At 24.7% G+C, this 21,018-nt stretch overlaps 1 protein-coding gene across 2 annotated transcripts in view; it reads right to left on the bottom strand.

The window, feature by feature from the left end:
* LOC140662763 (uncharacterized) overlaps positions 1-21,018 on the bottom strand; it is a 237,641-nt gene that overhangs the window by 191,176 nt on the left and 25,447 nt on the right. The window lies entirely within an intron of this gene.

Raw genomic sequence — 21,018 nt, 5'->3', positions numbered from 1 at the left:
AATTAATAAAATTTTAAAGTGATAATCTAATTATTTTTTTTTTAATATTCACTAAGCGAAAAATGCAAAAATTATATCTTGACAATTTAGCAAATATAACAAACTAACTATTTGATCTTACAATTAGTGAAGAAGAAAAAAAAAGAAAGAAAGATTGTATTTTTCAAATGCATGGCTCCATATCATCCGAATTTCTATAAATATATCATGTTCTTGCTCGATTTTTAAGACATGTATTCCCCAACACTCACGAATTTTTTAATAGTCTTATCGTATTCAGGAGGTTAAAATCTACAAAAAAAAACACTATTCCTTTTCCTTACACCTTTTTGAGCAAAAATCGGCCATTTTTTAACATCCTTTTTTTCCAAAAATTTTTAAAATTTTGAATAGTATTAAAACAAATATATTTTATTTTTAGTATTATAATTGAATTATAAATAACTTGTAATATATTATTATACAGTAATATAATCGATATATTAATACTGATTAATATATTATTACTAATAAGTTTAATCTTACATATTTCTTTTTATAAAACTATGAAAACATTTCTTTTCATGAAATTATAGATTTCTTTTATAAAACTATTATACTTTATAAATATTACACTTTAGCTAAAATGAAGTACACTCAAAACAAAAAAAATATAGAGCAATTAAGAATGAAAAGTTATTAGAAAAAGTTTGAAAAATAATAATATCGCTCATTAAAAAAAAAGTTTATATAAATACTTATTAATTATACGTTATATCTACATACTTATTATTAATATGTATAAAAATTTATTATTTGCTAAAATTTCAAATAACATCTAGGAACATAACTTACTAGGAATTATGATAGTCAAATAATGAGTGTTTATGTTACTTTTATGTAACATTTTTCACATTCATAAATGACAAAAATGGAAATGTAATAAAATATATACACATTAAAATAATTTTTTTTGCAAACTTTTTTTAATTGCAAACTTTTCAAAACCATGACGTGATGAATAATTTGGAAACCAAAATCATATTCAGCATTAAAATCCTATAAAAAATTTTTCTTCAAGAAAAGAATATTTTTTGTTTATTATTTTGTTTATTAACTTATTCAATTTTTCCGCTTCACTATATAATTTTCATACTATGTCATGAATCAGAGAAAAATCAATCAAATAGTCAAAAAATATATAGCAAGAACAAAATGTTCTAAAATAAAAACAAAAAATTTATAAATGTTCAAAATTAATAACATTGTTTTATATATATAACATAAATATATATATAGTTTATATAATAAACAAAATTTTTTATATAAAAATTTATTAATGGAAAATTATATACATAATTCTTTCAATTTTGCAACATATTTACGCTTAATATCAGAATGTAGTTGCCTTCATAGTGTGGTAACTTTTGTATATTTTCAGTAAAGAAATAGTTTCAGTAAAAACGGAAAACAATGCTTTGCAAGTCTAGAATGACGCTGGCCTTTGTATGTATGTACATGGCTTGCATTTTCAACTATTTCACGGCTCTTGTCGAATTCTTTTATACAGTTCAACACTTGCAATTGTAATAGAATGTTTGTTTCGAATTGTACACACCATCTACCTAAAATTTTGGCATTTTTAAATACTTTTTTATTTGCTAAAAAATGTATAATTATTTATTATGACGGATAAACCATCCTTATTTATAAAAATAATTGCAACTATAAAACTATTGAGAGGAGATGTAAGCAAATTTTTTCTTTAAAATATGTACTTTATTCTTTGCATCAAAATGAATATTTTCATTATTTTTAGCATAAAGGCAAGATAAATAATCGTCAAAAAATAAACATTTTACGAGACAGTTCATATATGTTTATGTAAAATTAAAGTATAAAATAACTTGTAAACTATTAAATTTTTGGCCATCATAACTCTTGTAACTTTTCTTGCTAAATATTGTGAGGAATTGATTTATATTACAAAATTAGAATGGTTCCATTTGAAAAAGGTTAACACTTACATAACTTTGAAACCTCCAAGATCAATACAACATCATCATCTTTTTTCTCCTTTAAAACAAACAAATTGGTAACATTTTTTGTAAAAGGCATAGAAAAAGATATTAGGTACAAACATAAAAATAACCTACCTTATATATATATATAACAGTGTCAATATTCGCTCATAAATATAAAAACTTTTTTGTCAAAGAAATGTTTTATTCTCTTTTAACGGCCATTTAAACACAGATAAAAAAATATATGTTTCCTTTGTGTAATCTAAACTACAATATATCCAAAACTCAAAATCAAAATCAAAAAGAACACTTTTAATCCTTTCTTTGTTAATACAAAAATATTGAAGACAATCACTATTTATTGCAATTTGTTTACTTTTGACATAAAATATCCTCATAATTAAATTTTAATTAATTTTATGATTTTATTAAAATAGAAAGTTTGTCTATTTTAATTAGGTAAAGCATATAGTTTTCTTATTCGTTTTTCTTTAAATTTGAGTCTCTTGTCTTTCGATTGCTTATAAATAAAAAGTTATTAATATTCTGATAATTTTAATTAAAAAAATCGATTTTTAAATCGACCAAACAATCTGTTATTAAAAAAATATTTTGTTAAAACAAAATTTCCTCTAACTGACTTTTATAGTAATAAGTCATATTAATCTATAATATTCTAGCGTAGATCATATGACAGCGCAATTTTACTTGTCATACTATGTAAGAGACAAGATGAGTATATCTCCGTCTTGCTCCCAGTAACGTCCTTCTTCGTGTGAGAGATATATAGCTCATATTGCAGATTATTTGAAACGACGGCCGATAAAATAAGTATATTAGACATAAAATGTAAAAATTGTATTCTGGTATTTTAATTTAATATTAAAATATTTTTAAATATTCACACATTTTAAAAATTTATTTAATTTAATAATATTATATAATTATTTAAAGTAATTAATTGTTAATATTATTTTACTTAATATTAATGTTACAATTTTTGTCATTATTTATTTGCTTTATATTATTATTGTTAATTTATTTCAAATAATAAAATGTTTCAAAATAAATGTATTTATCCTAATATCGTATTAAAGTAATAATATGTCAGAAAATTTATCATTATTAAAGACAACTATGTGTTTTCTTTACACCAATTGATTTCTCTCATTATTCTCATAAAAATATTAAGACAAGAAAATTGAAAAATAAATATTTTATGAAATATTTCAGGGTATTTAAAATTATCTCAAACTAAAGTATAAAATATATATATACAAACTATTAAATTTTTATTACTCTATTCTTATAACTTTTTTGTCGAATATTGCGAAGAATAGATTTGTATAAATAAATTAGAGTGATTTCATCTAAAAAAGTTAAGATGACTGAAATAATTTCATGAGCTTTATCCAAGATCAAAATGACACTTCTTATCTTATGTTCTCCTCACATAACTTTTGAACAAAAATATTTGTTTGATTTTTGAGAAATATTAATGCGTCATTTCAAATGGGTAGCCCATTTATTTTCGGTGGTACAAATTAGTACAAATGCTGTATTAATCAGATCAATTTTTATTTTTCATTTTTGAATGGTTTTTATTACGATAGTTGAATATTAAGTTAGTAGGACCACAATTTTTTTTAATTGGCACGGGGTACAAATTTATTTTCGGTGGTGCAAATTTGTACAAATTCAGTACTAATTGTATCTGTTTTGTTTTATTTATTTTTTTAAATTTTTCTTTTGGTCCTGCTAGCTTAATATTAAGTTAGCAGCGCCATGATTTTTTCTGAATTGGCATGGGGTACAAAATTATTTTTGGTGGTACAAAATAGTACAAAATAAGTACTAAATAATCCATTAGGGCCTGCCCATTTGATTTTGCTGATTTGGTCCTGCCAGCTTAAGAGAGCTAATTTGTATATTATTATACGTTTAATCTGAAAATGATTAGAAAATTACATTTACATGCAAATCGGAGGAAATCTGAAACCGTATGATGCTAAGTATGTTTAATTTTTATGATTTTCATCATATCTAGTATCTAGTTGCGATTCTTATTTCGAATATATCATAGCAATACTTCTCGCGATTTCCATTTAATATTATTAACTATTAATTTTATTATTTTATTACGGGCGATACATATTTCTCTAATAATAATCTTTAAATATACCTTAGATGCTTTATCGCACTTTGAATTTTTCGCGGATTGAGATGATGTAATACATTAATCATTTTCAGATTGAGATAATACGAATCGCAGGATCGAATAATGAAGTGAAAAATTGTAATACACTCATTTATTAATAAAATTAATTTGGAACTCCAGAACGAAAGGTGTTGTAAGTAAAACTAGTTTTACAAAAGAATCAGATAGATCGTATATCGAAAGCTACTGACAATGAGGTAGAAAAACTTTATTGATATAAACGACATATGTATGTCAAATACGTACTTGTTAACTCTTGAGCGTTAGCTGAACAATAATAATTTTTTCGTCTCTCTGCTTTCTGCGCGACGCGGCGGTCCTTTCCCCCACTTGCCTTCCCCCACTATGTCCTATGCCGTGTCTTCCTACGTCACGCATACCAAGGATACAAACAAGGACGCGTCACTATTTTTTTACAAAGGATATTCGGCATACCTACATATATTATTTTATAGGCATAAGGAATTTGTTATCTTACATTGTCACACAGTATTCGGCGCTCGACCTTTACAGACGTAGCGCGCTATTGCTCTTGTCATATGTACGGCGACATTTGAAGGAATAGGTATGCGTACTTCATATATACCGTATTATTCTTTAAAATACGATTAGCTAATTATAATCTTTATAATTAGCAATTGTTAATATAATTGATTAACTCTTATGATAAACTACACGTAAGAATATTAGCTCTTTTAAGCTGGCAGGACCAAATCAGCAAAATCAAATGGGACGTAATGGATTACTTAGTACTTATTTTGTACTATTTTGTACCACCAAAAATAATTTTGTACCCCATGCCAATTCAGAAAAAATCGTGGCGCTGCTAACTTAATATTAAGCTAGCAGGACCAAAAGAAAAAATTAAAAAAATAAATAAAACAAAACAGATACAATTAGTACTGAATTTGTACAAATTTGTACGACCGAAAATAAATTTGTACCCCGTGCCAATTAAAAAAAATTGTGGTCCTGCTAACTTAATATTCAACTATCGTAATAAAAACCATTAAAAATGAAAAATAAAAACTGATCTGATTAGTACTGAATTTGTACTAATTTGTACCACCGAAAATAATTTTGTACCACCAAAAATAAATTTGTACCCCGTGCTAATTAAAAAAAATTGTGGTCCTGCCAACTTAAGAGAGCTGTTCTTTGGACGACCACAAATGGGGAAAACAAGCGGGACATTTCTTGAATATAAATTCGGAGTTCGCGCTGTAATATCTCTGTTCATATGGCACATAAAGCAAAGTAAATACACTTTCATATAATTAAAACCAAGCTATCGATTAAGCCTATTAAAAACTCTGTATAATTGTTACTAAAATCCAATAATTTAAAGTACTAACAACTTATCGGTTTGCGTATCGATACGATCCGCTTCGTTATAGCTAGGTATAACGTAGCGTGAGGCACTATTCTTAATAACTCTAAAACGTTTCTGCTGTATATGTATTTTAACATTAATTCTTCTAAGTGCTATTCTTCGGCTTTTTAATAATGCGCTAATCGATAATAAAACTCTGAGATTATGTTCCTACAGTACTCTTCAGGTATTTGTTTTGCTTTGTAAACTACTCGACAATTTAAATTTGCTAGATTTTGTCTGATAATTTCGACTTTTTAAATATCCTTAAAAAATAATCTAATAAAGATAAATCATGTTTAAGATTGTGTTAATTATTCAATAATATTTTTCCTTTTTTATCCAATTACCAAACTTATGCATATCACAATAAGAAAAAGTAAATCTTTTATTAAAACCAGATATTATTGAAATTTATAATATGTTGGTTTGGTATATGTATACTAATATGTTTCGCTTTATAAAACATTGGATAAAAATAATTAACTCAAAATTAAATAAAAAATCTATAAATCTAACAAAAACATAAAACAGTCTTTATAACTTGAAATTATATTTCAAATTGTTTAAAAGTATCACTATATATATAATATTTAAACATTTTTTAAATTTTATAGAGTTTATCAATGCTACATGTATAGTTAAAAAAAGAGGAAAAAAGAGAAAAAGAAAAATAGAATTTTAATTTTATTAAAGATCTAATAAATCAGTTTTGTAATTTTTCAAGTCATATTTATCAAACATATAAAGAATGATTATAAATTAATAATTCAATTTTTATATAAACAGAAACGCATATTTTGTGTGTATACATTAAATTATTTTTTCTTGAAAATCATAAAATACTATAAAAAGCATATAATTCAATATAACTTATGCCTCTTCAATATATTGTCTTTATTGATTTTTATAATTGGACATGCTGTAATTACTACATTTTAAAATAATTTTAAGCATAAAATGTAAGATACTTTTCTAATATTACACCTTTTTTCATAATATCAAAAACTTGTTTTCCACATAATAGAAAATACGCGACTTAATAGAAATGGATTATTGCACTGCAACGCGATGCACTCGCTCGTAACCATTCTTATCCCGTTGACATACTAATGTACTTTCTGAAAATATCTAGGAACACGTATTTTTACTTCACTTTTCACTTTTCTCGCACATATCCTGCTACAAATTCAATTCTAATATTGTATTATATATTATTTCACAAATCAAAAGTTTCAAAAAAATCTAATTTTTATAAAATTGAGTAGTAACATTTCAAATGTGTGTCTACCTTCAAATAGATGTACTTTAGAAAATTTGTGGTATACAAATAAAACAGCCCAAATAATACGTAACAATATAATGTTAAATTTTATTTTAGTTTACATCATATTATTTAGAATTTTTTAATTTATTCGTGCGTGCAAACATTTATAATAAAATTTTTTGTTTCCTTAAATTGGCAAGTCTATATTATAATAAAAAATTAAAACAATTATAAAAATTAGCAAAAAGACTGTAGGCTTTTACACAAAACAATTAACTTTAAATAATTTGGCAAATAAATTTCTCTCTTGTCATAGCACATAATATATAATACATAATATTAAATTTATTCAAAATTCTGTTTTCTTGCGTTGTTTTATTAAGCGTGAAAAACAAAGGAAAAAAATAAAAGAAAAAAACAAATATTCAGAGAAACTTAATTTATAAATTATGATACTGATTTGTTTATTATAGTGTTACATTTTGAAAATATATATAAAATCGCGATTATACAGTATGATTAATTAATATAAAATAAAAATAAGAGTAAAAGCACAGAAAATAATTGCAAAAATTTATATATTAAACAAGAATTATTCTTTCAGAAAAAATTCCAATGTTTCTGTCAATTTTCGGATTTTTTTTTCTTTGCAAAAAAATTGTGTCAATCAAAACATTAAAAGAGTCCGTCAAAAAAATATAAAACAATAAAAGGAAAACTATCAATAAAATCGGATAAATTGCAGTGCATATTCTGCGATCCTCTGTCGTTTTTTAATATGTTCGAAAAAAATCAATCCGGTGAATAATCTCTCAGCGTTTCTTAACATTGTGAAATAAAATTCAGAAAGGAAAGTAACATCTCTGTTCTTTTCGTAAAGATAGAATATTTCAACAAAAATATTTCCGCTAGATTAAAAGCGCCAGAGACAATAAGGAGAAGTTAATGAAGTAATCAGAAAAAAGTCATAAAAAGATGGAAAGACAACTTACTGGAAAATACTGTTCTAAATTCGATAACACATCTATCGTATTTTCAAAAGGCCTTTGACACTAGTTTAAAAACAATAATATAGGTCATATATATTTTCTACAAACGTCATACATATGTTATAATACACTCATATAGACAGGATTCGTACGAATACGATATATTTAAATTGAAGGAAGACTATTATATCCGCGTATGGCTGATGCAAACCTACCTTTTGTATTGCTCTGTAAATTGAAACCGTTTTTCTGATGTTTAATATAATAGCATCTTAGATATAAATTTCTTCCATTCTTCAAAGAATGCTCAATATCCAAAAAACTTCTCAATTTAAGCATTATGCACATGATATTTTCGTGTCGAATGATAACCATTGGTTCTGATATTGATGTCGAGCTCAAGATTTTTCTAGTAGAATCTTGAGCACGAGAGTAAGAAAGCTCTATTTATTATACCATAAGCCGATAATGGTGTTCCTCTGATATAAATAATATTTCGATTCGAAATTATGATGATTATTAGTGACCCGAAATTGACCTTTCAAGAAAAATGAATTTGTAATACCAATCAAAAATTAAAAAAAAATTTTTAATTATGATTGTAATAAAAACATCAATATATCATTTTTTACAACCAATAACGGAAAATCTTCAGATAAAAAAAATTGAAGAAAAATTTAAGGAAAAATGAAAATAAGATACAGTTTACAATTATACTTAAATTTTAAACTAACTTTGTATCCAATTCAAAATACAATAAATCGCGTCAACTTAATCATAATTATAATCAGAACTTAATCATAATCAAGACTGAAAAAAAAATTGAATCAAGATTTTATTTGATATAATAATACATAAATTATATAGGCCATATGATATAATGATAAATAAATAAATAGAAAATTAGAATAAACAAAAATAATTTTATATATCTTTTTGTTTAATAATTTTTAATAATTGCTTTTATATTTTAATAATATGTTTTTATATTATTGTTAAAAGAAAAGAAAATATATGCACATAATCTAAATAATTTATTAAGCATTTAAAATTTAGCCAAATAATTTTAACAAACTCTTATAAAATTATAATAGCAATATTGCTTTATTTAGAATGCGCATTACTCTGTAAATATTTTTTTAAAAATATCGCAATTGCATTGCATGATCTGCGGAAAGTTAGCCACGGCGAGTTGGCGTGTGCACTTTTTATGAAATTTTGATCAATATGAATTCGCAATGTATAGATGTGTCTTCTTAGTTAGTTGGCGATTGCTCCAAGGTTCCGTAAGTATGCATGAATTTTGATTAACTTCCGGCTTCGTGACTATGCAAATCCTCTAGCTGTACAGCGGAAATATGCAATGTAGTTTAATCGTAACGATTGGAATGGAAATTAAGGAAATATGGATTACATCTTAAATATTACAAATAATTTTATGGTAAAAATTAATATATTAATAATAGTAGTAATAAATTAATATATAAATAATAACCATTCAACCAAATTTTTTTTATTTACTTTTTTAGAAAAGTAGTAAATAATTCTGAATAATAAATCTTACTTTTAAACTAGAAAATAAATTAAAAATATATCAACACGTTTAAATATTATTTATTTTCTAATGAAGTATTGCATTATATATTATAAAGCATTTCGCAAATAGCTACAAGAAATTTATTTTCTTTAGAGTATTTAATACATCAAAGTATATTATAATAACAAATAGAATGATACAAAAGATATCTAAAACTTCTCTAAATTGTTATTAATCATATTATAAAAAATATATTATATACAAAAAATTATTTATATATATTATTTTTATATTTTATATATATAATTATATTAGAAAAGATAAAAATTTTTTTAATCCACTAAAAATAAAGTACATAAAAATTTAAAATACATAAAATATTAATTTACTCTGTCATTATTATAAATTCAACAAATTATATTTTGAGTAATGTAATAATTTTATAAGACGTGATTTATTTATTTTTTTTATTATTCTCTGTATAATTTTCATTTTTTATAACTATTGTACTTTTGAAAATTATTATAATATGTAATTATCATAAAATATCAAATTTATATTTTAAATTAAATATTATATATTATAAAAAATTAATAAATGTTTAATATTTAATTAATACAAATATATGTTTGAATACATAAAATATGTCAAAAAATATGATCAAAAAATAAATTATAGCATAATGTAAATAAAATATTATCACTATTATACCATCTTTTTTAATTTTACCTTAAAATAATTTTTTTCTTTACTTTAAAAGAGAAAAATATTCAACATAATCGGCTTATAGATTTTATTTTATTCTTTTTTCATTTTAATAATCTCGCAATAAAGACACGCTTTGAATAACTTTTCTTTGTGATATTTTAAAATTAAGCCAGAAATGTATGTAAAATGATAGTGATATTTTAAACATCAAAACTTTTGCTATCCCTTTTTTGATAGAATATAGTTGCTAATATTGTTACGTCTGGGGATCGATCGAACGCACGCGATACACGCGACTCACGAAATAAGAAACACTCTTTATAAAACAACAGGAACTTTAATTATGCAAAAGACATACAAGAAATACTATACATGAAGTAATAATAAAACGGAGCTGTCAGCAACGCGCCCGCACAGCTTGACAGCTGACTCGAATCTCCGAAGTCTACAGTCTACAGTCTACCCTTGTTAGAAAGACTTGCACGTTGTCTTGGAGATGATCTTTCCACCGCAACGAGCGGTATAACATGACAACACGGGAAACACAGGGTCGTAACAATATTTGTAAATATATTTAAACAAGTGCTGTAAGTAAATATTTAAAAATACTTTATTCATTGAAAAGTACCTATTATGAAAAAATGATGAAAATAGTTATAAAAAAATAATTTGATTTAAATAAAATTTTATATTTAAACCATAATTTTCGTCTACATGTTACATCTTAAACTGAATCAGGAAAAATGTTACTAATTAAAACTGTGACATAAGACTTTATTGAAAATATTCATTAATAAAAATATTCTCATTTTTCCGTATTATATCTTACTGATTATGGTTAGTAAGCATATTTTACTAAAGTATTTTACTGAAAAAATGATAATAATTGTACATTATTGTAAAATGTAGCTTTTAAAGTTTTTCCTGCAATTATTATTTTATTTTTTGAGAGAAGTTCATATCTCCTTCAAAAAGTAATAATCTAAAATAAATAGAAAAAGTTTTAAAAGTTATCTTGCAATATAGAATTATTACTAATTTTTAAATGAAATCTTGTTGATTATAATTAGAGATATAAAAGAAAGGAAAATGGGAATATTTTTATTGAAGATTTGTGAATATTTCATTAATTTTTGATAAAATCTTGTGTCATAGTTTTAATCAGTGACATTTTCACTGATTCAGTTTAAAATATTAATATATAGATGAAAATTACATTGTTTAAATAATTTTTTTTCATTTAAAAAAGTATGTTTATGTGTTATAATAAATTTTGGGAATTTTATTTTTTTATATAAACCTTAAAAAAACTTCAAACTGATAAAATTTTCATTTTAACTGTCTGTTAGTCTCAATATCTAATAGATACTACGTGTTCAAGCTACAATATATCACCGTTACTATACAGCCTCTAGGTCGAACTTGTTCTTTTCGCTCTAGATATTCTCTTATCTCGAACCTCTCAACTCTCGGTGCTGTCCAGTTCCGACTAGAACGCGATTTTTTTACGAAACAAATTATTTTGTATTTTTTTTAGTTTTTAACTTGAGTATTGTTTTTCTCTTTTATTTTCTGGTTTATATATTTTTATATACAGTAGTAATACTGTTATTTAAGTCTATTTATTGTTAGCCTTGAAAAAAATTATTTTGCATTTTTATAAAAATTGTTTTAAAATAAAAATTATTTTTGTCAACTCATTAGTTTAAGGCACATTGCAAGACTTCAGTTTTTTACTCATTTTAGTATTTAGTCGTGTCAATTTGTTTTTCTATTCTTTTGTACATTTTAATGTCTAGCCTATTACGAATGAAAGTCTATTAGCCTAATGAAAGAAAGCTCTATTAGTCTAATGAAAGAAAAAGTGTTTCAAGAAGCAGAAGGAAATAATTAAAAAATTAGTGTATCTATGAGATACATTACGACCATTTATGGATTCAAAAAAATATTGCGACTAACAGAGAGTTAAACATTTCTGTGGTTTTGTAAGTAATTAAATAAATTTTAATTATTTGTTTGGATTAAGGAATTTATTATATGCACATTATTGTATATAAAATGCTAGTAAACAGAAATATAAAACTTTATATGTACTATTGTCTAAATATAAAAAACATTTAATTAATACATATAAATTATAAAATTGGTTTGATTTGAAGATTTTGTCAAACTAATAAAAGCAATTGCGATGTTGATAACGTAATACTTATTATTTTCTATTTATTGATTTAAATAAAGTTTGTTTTACTATCCTTTCACCTTAATTCTAAAAAAGAGAAATATTTTCAGTGTTTATCTTTCATTGTTATTACATACATTTTTATATATTTTTTTATTATATATATTTTATTTTCTAATATAATTGTAAAATTGTTTTGAAACTTTCTTTTATTTACATTTTCTGATATAGCCTTATTTATTTTCTAAAATTCCTAGAATTTCCTACAATTATTAAAAGATAGCTCATACATAATACATATATCTTAGATACTTAGTATCTATTAATTAGTTTGTAAAACTTTATAATTTAAAAATTAATTGAATAAAAGTAGTTGTTTTTAGTGATTTTTATTCATGTTTGTTAAAAATTATATTAAAAATATATATACAAAATTTACTTTATACTATATGTATATGTATACATATATACTGTGCAATATATATAATATGTATAATGAAAAATATATATATGCTGTTATTTAAAAAAAATGATAATTTTATAAAATCAAAGATAATAATTTTAAAAAATTTACTTTGTATGTATGCCTGTGTATATGTTTAAAGGCGTGCGCACGTTTGAATGTGTGATATGTATAATCAATTTTAAGTTAAAATAATGTCTAAAAAAAAAAAAAAAAATAAAAATTTGTTTCCACCTTGTTAATTTATTTGAATATTTTTTATATTAAAAACGCTATTATTTATTTTATTGGGTACGAAAGATATATGTTGAGATATGATACTTTAAAATTTTAATTTATTTGTAATTTTTTTATTTTTTTTCAATAAAAAAATAAAAAGAACAGATTTGTAATAATTTTTCACCTTCTGTGATATGTATTTTTGCTGGTCTGCCTTCTGTTTGTAAATTGATTGAGACGACCAATGCGTCAAGCTGCCTGACTGTAGCGCAATTTCATTTAGAATCTGTTTGTTCTTACAACTCGCGCAGTAACCGCGTATTCGTAACCGAAACAATATTTCACTTGATTGGTTTAACTCGCAGAGTGATATCTCGTACAGCAACGGTGTCATCAGCTGGCCTTTGCCTGCAGTCGTACTGCATAAACGGAAATAATTTCTTTACAAACGGAAGTAATAAACTGTCTTCTTTTGCTTTATACAGAAAGTTCATTTTATGACAGCTGAACAGTTTTTAAAATATCATGCGATAAACAAAACTTAATTTTTAGTTTCCTTTATTTAAACAAAAGTATTTAATTTATAGAAAAATCAGTGTAGTATCTTACTTTTTTTGTAGCTTAATATTATAATATTTAAAATAGTTTTTAAATTTTAAATTGTTAATATAAATATAAATGTATTAATTGCTGAAATAAAACATTGCACTTTTTATTATGTATTTATAGTCGCTAGCAAAAAAAACATTTGGCAACATATAATATGAAACTGTTAAAAATCATTCAAATTTAGAAAACAAATATGTATATTTTCAATTTTCCAATTTTCATATTAAATTTTTTTGAAAAAAGCCTTGAAACAAAGTATTAAAACATTTTCTTTTATGTTTTCTATCCTTTTTCTTCTTACAAAAAAATTATATAATTTTATAGAATATACCTACTACAATTTCAATTGCATATTTACATATATATAATTACAATTACATATATATAAGATGATTTATCTAGCTAATAACTAAACTTAAAGGGATCCAAAATTACCGACAGAACATGAATTACAGATTTTAAAAATCTCTGTTTTGGTTACAAGGATTGATAACTCCTTCTCCACAATTAAAGTACTTATAAAAACAACACGCGGGGACTAATAATTTCATATAAAAATTAAAAAATTATAAAAAATTAAAAGATGACAGTTACGTAACAATATTTATTTAATATAAAAATTTTACGGTATGTTCGTGCAAGAGATATAGCGTCCATGTGTGGAATAACATAACAGAATATTAGTAAACTTTTGGAAATGACTCTAGAAGCCTAGTAAAAAAGATGTTCAAAATCTGCAAAAAATTACTATCGTGCATCTGTAGTGTGCAAGATTGAAACACAAACTCACGTCAGACATCATTTCTAAAAATTCACAAATATTCCTTCATGCAATTCCTAACAGAAACCTATCGTATTTTGTGTGCATAAATTACAAAACTTTTATATTAAGCAAAGATATTGTTATGTTAGGTTAAATTTTGGTCGATAATATAGAATAGCTTTTGGATCCTCTCAACTATCTAAATAAACTAACTAAATAATATATAAATTACATTAATTACATTGTTAATTATCTGTTAAAATACAACATCAGGTAAAATTATCGTTATCGTATGTGTTACCAATCCTTTTATCAATTTCACGTAATTTTTTTGTCGATGGTTCAAAAATCATTTTCGTTTATTTAAAAAAATAAATAAATAAAAATATAAGCGATATATAACCTGCATCAAAACATTTTTTGAAATAATGTTTATCAATTTTTTTACGTTATTTAATTCAAAACATAATATGTATCTTAGAAGTTGAGTTATTACCTTCACTATATAAAATTATTGCAGGAAATAAAGTTTAAAGATTCTTTGACAGTTATGTATATGTTTGTGTATGAGTGTAATCATACATGTGTACGCATATGTACATGTGCAATAAGTCTGTTTTTATTGTTAGCATTGTCCAAAATCAACAACGTTATGTGACGGAAATGTTTTGCTTATTTAACGTAGACCTCAAACATTCATCACTCATTCATAGAGACATAAAGAAAGAAATTTCAGTAACTTTAATTATTATTATCGTGTACTGGTAGCTATTAAAATTGCAATGTTACTATATGTATACATTTATATATATAATTTTAATTGCTAGCAGTGTAATAAGGTATAAGGTGTATTTATATTTACCAAAGTTAATCGTAAATATAAAAGGCAAATTTCGATAAATATCAAACGTTAGACCTCACTGATTTCATCGCTACTTATTTTTAAATACATATTGTAAAGGAGAAGGGAAAGTATTCTAAGTAATTCCACGCAAGAATTAAGTGGAGGACGGTATTGGTTTAGAAGACATAACAATCCGTTATTTTTTTTATTAAAAATATATTTACGACTTCCACGCATGGGTGGAGAAATTTTACTATTCTAATCTGATAATGAATACTCTTAACGTATAATACTTGTATCGGTTTAATACGCAGCACCTGTGTCATACTGCCCGCATCAATATGGATACATACCCGCATAATTCGAGTGCCAGTCAATACGGATACCCGTTTTATACAGATACCAGCATCCATACGGATTCGAATTATGTGGGTATTCGTGGACCTGGTCCTGATCAATATACAGCAGGCGGATAACAATTGTCTATTTTTTATGTCCGGTTCATTTTTCCGAACTTTAATATAACTGCATATAACAAATAATAACATTTATATTAAACTATGATATAATAATCTTCATTGTTTAACGAAGTTTAACGGAAGAGTTTAATCTAATTTTAATTACTGCATTATACATATAAAAGAAGCTATAAAGATAAAATAAAAGAAAAATAGATTTAAGAGAAACATGTAAAAAACATAATAATATTGAACATATATTTACCACTATTTATGTTATATAATTCGCAAAAAAACAATTTTTCAAACTTTTAAATTCGATATAAACAGATTTAGTGTATAAACAAGTAACGAATACATAAACTATAGATTTTTTATGAGTGAACTGGCACGCTAAATGAATATCAAATTGATATCAGCTCTGATAAAATACAGTATTTAATTATTAAAAAATAAATATATAATATTATTTGAGAGATATTTATATCGATTCAATACTTTTTCTCTCACATATGTATACAAACATACGTAAACGTACGTACATCGTATTACATATTCTTCCAAAATTTTCACGCATTGTTCTATAGATATGAAAAAAATATCGGAAAAAAATTCCATCTTGCAAAAAGAGAAACATAATATAAAAAATTCTTCTTCAAGGACATCTTAAAATAGTAGTTTTCTAGAATTACATGTCTTTTATCTTTTTCACAACTTATTATAAACAAATTAAATAATTTTATTATAATTTTTTTTATTTATATAATTTTAATATATTAATTATATGTGATAAAATCCTTTTTAAACAAGTGATACAAAAAGAGAAATCAAAATAAAAAGGAATACAACAATTATAAAGTATAATTTATTTTGTAATAAATATTCAAAATAATGACAATGCAAGTGTATCGAAATATTTTTTTATTCATTTTTAAAAATTTAATTTAAGACAATTCTTTTCTTTATTACTAATTCTTAAGAATTAAAGAGAATGTTATGAAAAGAGAGACATTTTTTCTCTTTTTCACAACAAATATTACAATGCCAGAACAAAAATATAATACTAGAAATTTTACTGTACACTTCATGTTTCTTCATTAAGAATTTCATGCTGCAACTTTCGGACTTCTATTCAATTTTGTAAATAGACATTACAATTATTATAAAATAATGGAAATTTGGTTTTATAATTTTTGATAACAATATAATTTATTAATAGTCTTATGTATTATGTGTGATTCTCTTTTTATAATACAATTAACTTTTTGATGTTTTTTTGTTTCCCTTTAATTATTTTAGATCTCTTTAAAACAATTTAAAAATTATCTTTTAATAGGGTATGCAATGTAGAAAACATTACGTTAGACATTTAATTTTAAGTCAAAAAAAGCAAATGTTTACTTTTACTTATACAGCTCGGATTGTTTTCTTTTTTATAAATATTATAGAGAATATATTCCTGAGTAACACACCGTTTGACTTTTGTGGTGCTCTCTTTTAGTTCTGAGATATGCAATTTTAAAATGTCAAAATTTTGATAAAACTACATAAAAGGTTACACCTTACTGATTTTGTCGTTACTTATTGTTAGATATGTTGAATGAAGGTTATTCTGAATAATTCTCCATAAGAATCAAGTGAGGGACGTCATTGGTTTAGGAGAAATAACAAATTAAAGTTTCATAATTTTAATGAATTTTCCTTATTATAAACTAATATTACAAAACAGTAAAGTTTTACAATATTTTAGTAAATGCGTGGGCGATTCTGCCATCCCGAAAGGAATAACCTAACTCAACCTATTCTCAATTTTAATATTAAAAACAGAAACAGGTTTGGAGATGCAGAGGGAGGGACAGAGTGCAATTACTTTATTATAAAATTTTGAAAACATATACCAAGGTTAAGTTCATTGAGTCTAAATCTCTTTTTCTAAAAATATTATTTTTATAATACTTTAAAATTGTATATCTCAGGAACCAAAAGAGAGCACCATAAAATTCAAACGATGTAATACTCAGGAGTGTACCTTCTAAAAGATATGTAAAAATGAAAATAATCCGATCTGTGTAAATTAAAGGAAATATTTACCTTAAATAATTTTAAAAAGACTATATTTTGATCGTCTTAGTTTTTTTTAGAAAGTGCCAAGAAGTTTCAATAGTCATTTCAAATTTTTTTTAAATGGAAAGTTTTATTTTTATTTGGGGTAAGTGCAAAAGTTCGTGCCTTTTTTCAATTAATGTCTTTATTCATGTTACATTGGTCAGAATGACTGTTCAGAAAAGTCTATATATTATATACGTTTGAAAGGTATCTTCACCTGTCATTTGAACATAAAATTGATATATTTTTTATTATTTTGAAAGAGTGAGAAAAATTATTAAAAATTATGACGAAAGAATTTATTTTCGGCATATTATACTTTATGAGTTTAGAAAAATTGCAACCGCTGTAAAAATCATTAAAGAAGTTTATCAAAATCGCACCATTTATAAAAACTATAAAAAAATCATTTGCACTTTAGAAGAGTATATTATTTGTTTGGTGGGCGTTAATGTTTCGCGGCAGGCAATCAATGAATAAAATAATCCATCCATTATTTGAAACTCGCAACCCGTTTACTTTTGAAGTCCCACAACTCGTTTACACGTGAAGTCCCGCGACTTTTCCGGAAACCATTTTCACCAGTCATTGTTATCATGTGTTGGTCCGCGTTTTAGTTCCTGTAATTGTATTTGCATGTTGAGGATTAGTATTTGCGTCATCAATAACTTCGCACCTTTCAATACAATTTAAACTCGCATATTGACTGGGAAATATCTCACTTTTTCAATCGAGTCGCTATTCGAAAAGGTGACAATTAGCATTGTTGTCGGATTTGTATTACGTTGGGTTGCGATAATTTTATCTTTTTATGGAGCATCATGCAGCTCTTCGATTTATTAAACGTCGTCGCGCGGAACGAGGGCGAGCATACTTTTAAGAGATTACACGAAATCGACATTCTATTCTCGTAGAATTGTCTTCTATTCTCTCATCTATTTCTCAAGTTATCGCTTTGTCCTTTATTCTTTTGTTTGGCATGGCAATGTCTGTTGACTATAGGTGTAGTAGGATCTAACTCATGCTCAATCACTGCCACACATTGATATCAAATGAGCTATTGTCTCAATATTGTAAATATTTGTCGATTCGTGAAGATTATTAATTTCGCTGCATTATTTGCGCTTATTTGAACAACTATATCATATTTACACTCCCGACTGCTGCCAACTTACGATGGACAAAAAGACAAACGGAGTATGCGCTTCATCGAATTCGGATCGATGTCCACCTTAGTTCTCGATGACTATAATATAGTTTGATATTATCCTTTTCCTCGAGTGTTTTATTGATTAAAAGGAAAGTTTATTTATTTTACATATATATTAGTATCTCTCTATTTATTTAACATATGATTCTCGGTATCATTTTCTACTATTTGTCTATTTGATATATTCTTAAGCTACCAAGTTGTAACAGTCGTCCATCCGTCTCTTCGTTTTCGTTTTGTTAAATTTTTTCATACTTTTTTATGGTATAATTCTCCATGCCTATCGTCCAACATTTATGAAAATGTGTTTGAATTTAATGAGAATCGAAAAATCGCGGATCCCACCGAAGATGTGCTATGTGGCTAGCAGCATTTTATTGCATGCGATCATGTAATGTGATAAAATAAACAATTATAATACGTACTTATACAAGGTGTATAACTTATAATAAAAAATCAAAGACGGTACATATATTAAAAAAAACGATACATTGAATATACGATGCTTTTGTATGACTAAAGAAATTAAGTAAAATAATTATTGAAAAAGTAACGTATATTATAAGGTATATTAATTAAAAGTTAAAAATACATATATAATGAATTTTTTTTAATTATAATATATTTGAAAATTAATTCAAATTCCGTGAGTAAACTTGCTTATTTTTTCTTGACATTTAATAATAATTAATAAGCTTAATTTCAGTCAAGATGATTTTCATCTATCTGTTCACTATTTTCTGTTATTTTTTAGGAAACAAATAAACTCCACGTAAAAAAAAACTTCATCTTTTGAATCGATGTATTCATCTACATAATTTTAAATATTGGCTTTCTAGAAAAAAAGACTTGCACATGATACTTGGAAAGAACGATATTTAGAGAATATACCGGAATGTATATGTGAAATGTAAAACATTTTATTCAATTACCTATTATCATTTATTTGATTATATAGTAAATAAAAAAGTGATGATCAAACGTTAGAATCAAATTGTGAATATGTAATCAAAACAGTGTACTTTGTATTCTTCACTGTCATCCAAATTTCCGTATCATCTCATACTGTATCAAGAACTACACAGATTTCATGAATTGGAAATTTTGTCGATGAGTTCAACATCAACTTCAAAATAACAAATATTTTTATCTAATATTATTTTCTGATTTACATATGAATCACAAAATGTTGATTTACATAATACGGATTTTTAGTTAGTAAAAACTTTGTAATATATAGCATAAAAGCATATTATTGACAGAAAAGAATCAATAATTGATACAATTATTAATTTTTATTTAATTGAAGGGAAGTCTGAATTTAAAGTAAAAATATAAAAATGTCAAATTAAATTTTTCCATAAAAATAAATTTTATTTTCTTCAAAAAATCTTCCAAGGAAGGATCGGAAAAACTCAAAAATGTCTTTTTTAAAATTCTTGCGGTTGATTCAGAAGAAGATAAGTTATCATTTTTTTCAATATTATTTCAAAGAAAATCTCTCTGACTCATAAACACTCTGTATACGAAAATCAAAGTAATTAATTAAGTGTAATTTCGCAATAATTACGAAATTGTAATATCATTTGATATGAAATAGTTTCTTGTAAATATCTATAAGATATAAATTTTTTAGTTGAACTTTTAACCTAAATTTGTTTTAGCGCTTTTTTTCTTCAATACAATAAATCACGTGTTTAGATCATCCATGTACATTTGCATTATCCATAAGTTATTTCACTATTCTTGTTTTTATTATATATTTTAGATACATTTCTCAATTCATATCAATCACGTCCACTGTTGCAACTCATGAATAAAACACTGAGAAAATGCACAAATTTAAAGAACTCAGTTTGGGCCCCGAGTAAACAGTTATGAGCGATATATTAATCGATAGGAGGGTATCACGAAGTACGAAACAAAAGGTTTTAATTGCCTAATTAAAGTCTGGACGCAAAATAAAAATCTGATAAGACCAGTAATACATATAATGAATTTTCAATATCTAACTTTGAACGGTTCGAGCTCTTAAAGAATTTATTTTGCAAGGTTGTGCTTATGAAACTTTTT

The sequence above is a fragment of the Anoplolepis gracilipes genome, chromosome 2, assembly GCF_047496725.1.
Source record: "Anoplolepis gracilipes chromosome 2, ASM4749672v1, whole genome shotgun sequence".
NCBI classification, from domain to species: Eukaryota; Metazoa; Arthropoda; class Insecta; order Hymenoptera; family Formicidae; genus Anoplolepis; species Anoplolepis gracilipes.
This window is presented reverse-complemented; position numbering and strand designations above follow the sequence as displayed.